This window comes from Triturus cristatus, chromosome 12 (assembly GCF_964204655.1).
Source record: "Triturus cristatus chromosome 12, aTriCri1.1, whole genome shotgun sequence".
Taxonomy (NCBI): Eukaryota; Metazoa; Chordata; class Amphibia; order Caudata; family Salamandridae; genus Triturus; species Triturus cristatus.
The window spans coordinates 715,117,297-715,127,484 of record NC_140595.1 but is presented as its reverse complement, the minus strand read 5'-3'; the positions used below and the strand labels follow the sequence as shown (position 1 = coordinate 715,127,484).

At 43.8% G+C, this 10,188-nt stretch overlaps 2 non-coding genes across 2 annotated transcripts; one reads left to right on the top strand and one right to left on the bottom strand.

The window, feature by feature from the left end:
* Nucleotides 1–818: 818 nt before the first annotated feature.
* TRNAS-AGA (transfer RNA serine (anticodon AGA)) lies at nt 819–900 on the bottom strand. The gene has a single exon. It is a non-coding gene; the product is annotated as a tRNA-Ser (tRNA).
* Nucleotides 901–2,257: 1,357 nt separating this feature from the next.
* On the top strand, nt 2,258–2,331 carry TRNAT-AGU (transfer RNA threonine (anticodon AGU)). The gene has a single exon. It is a non-coding gene; the product is annotated as a tRNA-Thr (tRNA).
* Nucleotides 2,332–10,188: the final 7,857 nt, after the last annotated feature.

Here is a 10,188-nt window from a genome sequence, read left to right as displayed (position 1 = left end):
GATGCCAGGGGCTTAAATATACACGTTGTTATACGCCAAAACCGGCAAAAGGGTGTAGAGCACTGTGTTTGCCCATGGCGCTGCAAGTGTGGTCGACTTAGCCAATGGAGTGGTTTTTTGGGGGGTTAGGGGGTCCCTCAGAGTGTGCTCATATTTGCATCCTTCACCTTCGCACATTATTGAGGCATTAAAAAACAAGTGTAAGTAAATATGCCACGTAAAACAAGCTGATCGCAGCAAAAAGAAGTGGATGCATGCTTGTTTGCTGTCAGTTCCCCCGGGGCACAAGCAGGCATCCACTTCTGTCTGGACAGCTAATCGCAGCGAAAATGACAGAAGTGGATGCCTGCTTGTGCCCCGAGGGGACTGACAAAAAAAAAACGAGGGCGAGAGAGGCAGGGGAGTGAGAGTAGAGCAATATAAACAAGCGCACGTGGTGACTTTAATTACAAACAGATGGCCCCTTTCTATAGGTCACTCCTAGAGCAGCGAATCGAGCAGAGCATCAAAGGGCTGGGTGAGAAGGGAGGGGGGAATGGAAGGAGCAGTGGAGCAGAGCGCCTAAAGTGAAAGAAAGCTAGAATCGAGCAGAGCATCAAAGGGCTGGGTGAGAAGGGAGGGGGGAATGGAAGGAGCAGTGGAGCAGAGCGGCTAAAGTGAAAGAAAGCTAGAAGGGAGGGGGGAGTGGGAGCAGCTGTGCACGTGCATGTGATCGTGCACTCAAGGTTTAGGCCAGCCAAAACTGTGGGTAGCACTTTGAAATTCCCACATATAAAATGTCTCTTCGAGCCTTTGGCTCGCGAGACCTAAAAAGAACTCGTAGTCGGCAGGATTCGAACCTGCGCGGGGAGACCCCAATGGATTTCTAGTCCATCGCCTTAACCACTCGGCCACGACTACTTACGATAGATCATGTATTTCCCCAGCATACCAAAAGTTGAGGCTGGTGCACGCACATGCGTGGAAATATCAGACATTGTATGAAGAATGGAAAATAGAATTTTGAGGTAAACAGCCCTCTGTCCGTTTGGAAAGTACAAGCTGTGTCCTCGAGGGCATCATAGAAAAAAGTGTATCAAGTGAGCGAAGTATTTGAAAGAGTGGGGGGCGGGGAGGGATGGCGGAAGGAGTACCTAGAAAAGGGTACAGGAAGGTGTGAACGGATAGGGACGGAGAGGCCAGTTTGTGGAAGTGTGTGGTATGCTGTTTTCGGTGTGAGGAGGACTCGCAGAACCTTGAGCATGCGCGGTGCTGCTGAGCAGAGACCAGTCCTTTTCTAAAGTACGTGGGAGGGGGCGGGGAGCTGTGGTGTGATTCTTCTAGTCTTCAGTCTATCGTTTCCTGGAGTTGCTCATCATGTTAGTCTTATTAATGACGCGCCTTCAGTACCATTCGTGATTTGATGTACGTGTTTGTCGGAGATCTTTCCTTAGATGTGCAAATGATTCAGCCCAGGATAGTCGGAGCGCCCCAATGTGTTGGTTGTGAACCTATGAGAGATACGAATACTCCATCCACATGTCTGTGCACATAACCTCTGTGGATGCACACCCTGTTTTGCATCAAAGAAACTCTTTCATCGGCTCATCCTCATGGCCGGTTAGCTCAGTTGGTTAGAGCGTGGTGCTAATAACGCCAAGGTCGCGGGTTCGATCCCCGTACTGGCCACTATTTTTGTTTTTTTCATCATCAAAAAATAAAAGTCATGCATTAAAGTACAAGGTTGTTTATTAAGGTCATTTACTGGTCTCATATTGTACCAGGGTGGGTGTTGCTAGTGCCACGTAACCCTCCTTCGAGATATGCCATGTTTGCAAGGATCTCTGAAAATTCTCGAGTGGCTGTTCGAACCGGGGACGCGCGTCTAAAGATCAGACTTCCTCTCGGAGAGCGGCGGTGCCTCGGCTTCTCCGTGGGAAATCCAGAAGTCACGAGAGATGAAGGGAAGAGCACGTGGGTTATGTAGGCATCATTAAATCATCTTGTATAATATATTGGTGCCCTTTCTAATCGTGGCACTCTCGTATTGTGTGGTTTAATGCATGTTTTGAGCACTTCGCCCACCATTTGTATGGGTGTTCATACTTGAAAACATTATTAAATAAAAACAAATAATTACTTATAATATGCAGTTTACCTGACCTATTTTTCAATGTTCCCATTCTTATTGCATGTATTATTCTGTAAAAAAAAAAACGTGTAATACTTACCAGTTGTACATGGACAGAAGGCAAAGGGCACATCCTGAAGCGTATCTGGCGCTGTGGCTTAGTTGGTTAAAGCGCCTGTCTAGTAAACAGGAGATCCTGAGTTCGAATCTCAGCAGTGCCTTACTTTTTATTTAAAAACATATTTCCGACAGACTAAAGAAGACATGATGTTTTGTGAATTACAAAAATATATTGCCTGCAAAGCCCGTTTCTGTTGTTATTATAATTGTCCACAGGTAAAGGATAATACTCCTCGAAAGCTAAGACATATTTTGGTGTTTAAATGCCAACGGAATTTGTGCCACCAACTCCGAGTATCTTTGATTTTCAAAGACTCGCATGTCGGCTTTGGGAAGTAAAAACATTTTTCCAATCTTCGCTGACATCAAAGTACAGTATGTGAAGCAGTAAAACAAGCTTCAAACAACAGGAACAGCACAGGCAGCAGAAGGGTCCCTTCCATTAAGAACACTGTTACAAAACAGGCAGAAGCGGTTCAGGTTTATGTATCTCAAGACCATAAACTGCACAGGCAGCATCAGGGCAAGTTTAGCTTCAGAACGCAGCAGTGCTTCATTTGTAAAAGAATAAGGGGCATATTATCAAGAACGACATTAAAATTATCGCCGCTTTAGGGCAGAAAACTGCAGCTGAAGCGGCGATAATGGGCTTGATAATATGCCGCAGAGAATTCCTATAGAAGCCCATGTTCACACCAGAACATGGGCTTCTATGGGAATTATCAAGGGCATATTATCAAGCCCATTATCGCCGCTAATTTTAACGCTGTTCTTAATAATATGCCCCTTTGCCTCTTTATCTAACTGATCAAGGTTCCTGCTTTCTCCCCTTGTGACATATTTTTCTGTTTATATCTTCACCCGTCTTACCGCTTTGTGTGTTTGTCCCCGTCTTGCTGTAGCTAAATTTTGTTGCAGAAAAACACATTAAGGTCCCCAGAAATGAGTGTGGATGCCCACACCGGTTCAAATTAAGCAGTAGAACAGAAATGTCTACAGCATAGGTAGCGGCTTTGCAACTTTCCCCTATATGATAAGACTGTGAGCTGGCCACAAGTAATGTTGGAATGGAGAGGCAGTGGTAATAAAACCAGCAGAAAACAGAAGAACTTCTACAACTGGACAATGTGTACATCACAAGCAAGGCCTTGCGTGGAGAGTTATGTAAGTTTCTAAAGGGTTCTTTTAGAATAATATGTCTAGACCTAGCTGTGTACCCTGGGCAGATGAGATCCACTTTACAGGCCAATATAGCAGATTGTGGCCCAAACCTGGATTCACGTCTGAAGTGTTGTGTTTGGTTCTGCAGAGCCTACTTAGAGTATTGCGCCAAGTACACGCAGATCCATCTGGAGGCCATATAATGATATAAATGATCAGTTTACAGATGACTTGAATGATAATGATACATATTGTGCTGATGATAATGCCACCAGCTATCCCCAAAAACGGAGGGGCATATCATCAAGGACCGGCAATAATTATCGTTAAGCGCACTTAGCGCTAGGATAATTATCGCCGGGTAATGTGGAATTTTATCGCTGAGATAGCGTGCTATTAGCAACGCTTTTCTCAAAAGCGATAAAATTCCAAGCACTAACTGCCAAATGTGAGATTATCGCTGGAAATCCAGCGATAATCTCACAAAGTTTGGTGATAGCTTGATGATAGGGCAAGGCACACTTAGCCATGATATCCACCTTATATAGGATATCATGCCTAAGTCAGTCTTGAAGCAGCCGTAAGGAAAGTAGCGATAACAGAGGTTATCGCTACTTTGCTTGCCGCTCTGCAGGTTAGCGTGCCCATTGATAATTGGAGAAATGTCGCTTAGCGACATTTCTCCAGTTATGTCAGGGCAGGAACGCCCACTTTGCATCTCATTAGAGATGCAAAGATGGGCGTTCAGTAAACAGGCGATAATGCAAGGATTCACGGAATAGCGTGACCTTGCTGATTAGGCGATCAAATTATCGCCGCTTTTCGGCAGAAAGCGGCCGCAAAATCGGCAATCATTTTTTATCGCCACCTTGTTAATATGCCCCTGAAAGTGGCTGATAAAGTGCAATCAGTAGTTTTTGATGGGGAAGGTAACCCCATATATGACGAGGGTTTGTTACAACACCCACAACTTGCCAAATGGCTCCCTCCTCCTTTTCTGGAAGAGTAAGTACAGTATAAATTCAGAAATTCGATTGACAGTGCCAGGAGTTTGAAGATGAGTGCAGAATGACGCAGATTATTTTAATAAAGCAGATGAGACACTTGTTTTGGGCTCTCAAATCATCACTTTCTTAAGTAGGGCTGGTAAAGATCAAAGAAAGGATGAAAATAAATACTGGTAATCATGCTAGGAAAAATGTAGGACACTCTGGGTCCATTGATAAAACACTTTGTGCCTAGATGAAGAAGTTTAAAAAACAGGTCAGACATTGGACCAAGAAGTAATTTCTATATGGGCACAGAGTAAGCCTGGACGGTGAACTCTGCTCTGTCCACGGAGTTTGCAGAGTTTTTTGCACTCCGTGGAGCTTGTGGAGTCCCGAAAAACTAGTCGGAGCAGAGTTTTTTCCTTGCTTGCGCTCGCCAACAGTAAGTTGGCATAGTTTGGCACAAAGTCCTACAGCATGATCAGTGGAGCAAACACATTAACGTGCACAAGCAGCTGTTGACTACTGCTGCTAATGTTCTTTTGCATTTAGCGCTATTTTCTGACTGAAAAAATTCACCCTCCTGTCCATTTGCAGGTTTTTCTCTGGCAGTTGGAGATACTGGTGGGACTTCTCCCATCTTTGATTCAGTCGCTCTTTCCAGGACCTGTCTAAAGATAAGACATTTGCAAACGGGTCTAGAATACTCAGAGATGATTCCTTTAGACATAGAAGCAAAAGAAGAAATAAGCTGGTGGTTATACCATATGAACACATAGAGTGGAAGACCATCTTTCGAACTACCCCAAGGCTACTATTAGAATCGGAATCACATCTCCGGGGTTGTGTTGTCAGGTGTGGCACCTTATCAACTGAAGAGAGTGAGTTGCCACTGCATTTATATTGGTTAGAGCTTTTTAAAGGCCGGCTCGTTTTTCAGATCATAGTCTGATAAAAAGCATAGGTAAAGTATTCAGTCCTCCGACTCATGGACAAACAGACAGATGGTCTGTCATGGACAAACAGACAGAAGCCAGGTACATAAACAGATTGGGGGTGGCAAGGTCCCTACCTCTAGCATAAATGGTCAGAGCATCATGGGAATTTTCTCTCCACCAATTGGGTAGCAAATTGTTATTCATGGAACCCCTAAGATGCAATTGACTGGCATCAAAATGGCAGATTTTGTAGACACTAAGCACGGTTTGGGGCTCCTTTCGACATAGACATGTTTGCCTCCAGACTAACAGCTGCGCTTCAGAGATCTTTCAGTGGAAAACCAGATCAGGAAGCTTTAACAACTCATGCTTTTCTTCAGGAATCATTCAATGGAAATGACTAGGCTTGTTCACCATTTATCATGATACAAGGGTGTATGGCGTTGGTGTGCAGGCAGTCGGTGGGGATAGTCTTAATAGCAGCACACTCTTGGAGCTTGCAGTGGATAATCCAGTGTGTCTCCCAGTATTTCAACAGTTATTGATGGACCCTAATGGGCATTATCATACTCTTGCTTTGAGGACAACCAGAAACTGGTGGAATAGAACCTCTCAGGTTGCTTGCAGACATGCCAGGACAGCATGGATCCCACTTAATAAGATGTCACAGAAGTTTGACATTTCTTTGCCTTTCTGGTGGCTGGTCACATGTCCGGTAGGACTATTAATGGATATATGTCAGTTATATCAACAGGGCATCAACAAGTTGATGGTAAGTAAACCAGTTGTTGAACATCTTTAGTTTGTAGGTTAATGAAGGGAATTCGATATGCAAATTCTCCTAAACCTAGCTACTTTACATTATGGGATGTAAATGTGGTGTGACAGATGTTCCAACCACAGAAAGATAATGATAACCTTGTTTTGTTAACTGGCAGTTGGTTTTGCTACTATGTTTAGTATCATTTAGGAGGATTTCAGAATTTAGTAACCCTGGGCGGAGTTGCAAGAGTTGCACTACGCGGCACTACACAAAGTGCAAAAAAAACTCAGCCACACTACGCAGAGCTACACAAGCGGCAGAGTACGATAGAAAAATGCCGCTCTCGGTGATTGCACAGTGCCGGATGCTTGTCCGGACTGTGCAATCATTGCGAACGGCACCATGCACAGTGCAAGTGGTCCCTGCTTTCCTTTTCTGCCACTCAAGTAGATTTTTACTCGAGACGGAGCTTTCTCGATGCGAATGGTCAGTTTTTTAAGACGAGCTGTCGCGAGCATACGCAACCACCCGTAATGAGAAACCTGACCCCCATGCGTGGGTGGCAGGGCACTCACGGGTGCTGATATAGGTGATTGTTTGTTGCTATGACTGTCACCGCACAAATTTAGTGGCGACTCTTTATTCTTTCAATCTTTGAACCCCCTTTTTGTTCGTCCATTTCTCCCTTGTACTTTCTACATTACATTTTGAATTAGGTTGTATTTTCACGTAGCCTTTCTCGCGTGTATATGTTAAATGCGTAATCAGAATGTACTTGGCGCTAGTGTATTCTGACACGGTGGAGGTACTTTGGTGATGTTATTTGACTAGATGCTCAGGATTTGGGTATTTAGTATTCACTGTGATTTTTTATATCTGTTTTTTGCCTTGAAAAAGTCGCATTAAATTGTGAAGGCGACGAAACACGTGTTGGCATTTGACATTGGCTCTCTTTCCGAATCACAGTTTTGACTATTAAAGAGGACCTGAGAGATAACCAATAAGGCGACGAAACACGTGTTGGCATTTGACATTGGCTCTCTTTCCGAATCACAGTTTTGACTATTAAAGAGGACCTGAGAGATAACCAATAAGGACAAGTCTCGCATCACAAAATTCTTTCAGAAGTGTTGTCATTGTAATCCTGATATGAATAACACTGTGTTATTATCTTTGTTGTGTGCTAGGATTTTTGTATCCCCCCGCGTAGAGAAATCTCACCGGGATGTTGATTTTCCTCGCTCGCCAACTTGATGTTGATGATCCTGAATGAGGAAAAATCTCGCCAGGAGGTTGGTTTTCCTCGCTAGCGGTCACCAACTTGATGTTGACGAACGCAAAGTTTTTTGGAACTCTGCAATCTCCACATAATGCGGAGTGCAGGAAACTCCGCAACTCTGCGAGTGGAGCGGAGTTCACCACCCAGGGTTAGAATTTAGATCTTTGGATATTTTGATGATTCATTTCTCACCAGTGGGGGTCAATTGTATCATTACATTTACAAGGCTTATGAAGAATGATTTCACCTCTATAGAGTTTCCTTCATTCTCCGTGCACCCTCAGTTGTGCATGGAGAGGTGCATTAAGCATTATGTGAAGGTGAGTGAGGTGCTTAGGACCTCTGGTCCCAGTTACTGATGATGACAATACATACAGATATGGTAAACCAACCCTATCTTGCACAAGTGGAAGTATTGTGGCAATACCAGCGAACGGGCAAAGAAACGAAACACTTGTACCAATGGCTATTTTATCAATGACATTGCTTTCCATGTTCTATGTTTTCTTTCAGCAACCTACTGTGTTGTGGGAGATGCAGTCCAATATCGCTTAAGTTGAACCAAATTAATGGATTGGCTTATGAAACTTGCAATTAAGTGTGAACACTGCTGAGCTATTTTTCCCGATTCAGACAAGCTATTCTAGTTTTCCATGTTGCAGTTGTTTCAACTCCACAGAAATTCACCAGTCTTGGTCTTTTTAAACTGTTGGTGTGAGTTGGACGGTTAGTCTTACTTTGAATATTGTAAACCTTTTGAACCTCTAATTTCACATTTAACCAGGATGGGGTTTTAATCATTCCTTTGCACTTTCTTTTCACCTGCTTTCCATGCTGAATCTTTATATTTGCACTTTCCATTTACCTCTTTTCCTGAGCTACTGCAGGTGTATTTCTTTGCTCAATTTGTTACCCTGGTTGCTGGGCAGTTGAGGCTTTCACAGAGCCTTTAGGGAAGTAAGCTACAGTTTTGTCTACATTGATCACATTGAGATCCCTTTTGAGTGGGCGGGATGCCCTTTTTTGGGTAAGGTAGTGTTAGTGCTTTGCTGCTTTAAAAGGGCAGATTAATGAATCAGGGCTATGTGTGAGTCTTTAAAGACGAGGACCCTAATCTAATGATTAAGTCTGGGCGGTGAACATTGCTCAGCTCACGGAGATTGGCAGAGTTTTCCGCACTCTGCGTTACGCGGAGCTCGCAGAGTTCCGGAAAACTCAGCTCAGCTTTTTTTCCTCGCTCAAGCTCGTCAACATCAAGTTGGCGAGCACGAGCGAGGAAAATCCTTCTCCCGGCGAGATTTTCCCTCGTTAGTGATCGTCAACATCAATTTGACGAGTGCGAGCACGGAAAATTAAACTCTCAACAAGATTTCTCAATGCAGGCTGCCCTCCATTCGCGTTGAGAAAGCTGCCGCTCAAGTAAAAAATCTACTCGAGCGGCAAAAAGGAAGCAGCACCTGCTTGCGCTGTGCATGGTGCCATTCGCGATGATTTAACAGTGTGGACAAACACCCGACGCTAAAAATCACCATGAAAGGCCTTGATCTAACGCATTCCGCCAGTTGCGGAGCTCCACGTTGCGCAGCGGAGGGTTTTTGCACTTCGCACTCCGTAAACTCTGCTTAGGCTTAGTAATGATTTAAGTAAGACCAGAGAATTCACATAGGAATATTTACACAAGAAAATGTTCAAAATGCAAACCATAAAGGTTTAAATAGAAGAATCACTACAAAAGGTAAATAGATAATGGTTAGCCAATCAATTCAAAATATTCAAAACGTAAATAAATTGTAAATCTGTAATGGTAGTGGAAGCTGAGCCCTAATCTAGCCAGTAGCCAGAACAAAATACCATTTAGCACAAAAAAAATAATGAATCAACAAGGTTCCTGTCATAAGGACTGCTCAGTTTAGCAGCAGATGAGAAAAATTAAAAATATTCTAAGTACAGATCAATAAAAGTCTTGATTGATGTCTGCCTCTAAGGAGAGCAAGAGAACATCCTTTATATGCTTTGAGACAGAGAAATTGTACAGTCATGTGGCATGATGAAAATGGTGTATTGAGTAGTCTCGAGCAGTAATCTCTGCTCCGCCTCAGAGTTGACAGAATTCGGGCACCCCATGCTCCGTGGAGGAGCTTGGAGTCGCTGAATTCCGCCTTTCAGGTGCGAAGTAGAGGTTTTTTCAGTTCACATCCTCAAGTTTTGTTTTGGCGCTCAACTACGAGTGCCAAAGGTCTCGAGCTGTTGCAAGCGCATGCAAGTCTTCTCCCCCGCCAGCGAGCCCCAGCCAGACTTTGCCCTTACTCGCATGACTCCTGGCCATGGCAGCACCAATCTAGTGCCCGTTGCAATCACAAATGGAGCGGCCAAGCAGCTTTCCTGCTGGAGATACAGCGGAGAGGCTTTTGGAGTGGATTTTCTTCTTATACTGCATTTGGAGTTGATTTTCTTTCTGTGAGAAGCTTTTTTTTAAAAACCTTTTTCTAAAAACAGGAACGAAGTGCCCCAGAGATTCCAACTTCCTGTTCCTGTCCAGCAGGCTCCTCCCAGTGCTTTGTCCCTCTCCCAATCAATTTTCATTGGGATTTGCAGCTTGAAGGATCACCCTCCTTGTCTTCTGCATATATACCATTGGACTTTAGGACTTTGTATTTGAGATTTCACAAGTAAGTTGAAAAACTGGTGAATAAGGTTGCTCTTCGTTTGATTGGGGGCATGCACCTGGATTGTTTGTATTTTAATGGATTTTTAAAATATATTGTGGTGGGTGGCCTTCAGGTTCAGTAGGGGCCTACGTTTTTTTGCATGTAATTTTTCTAATTTTT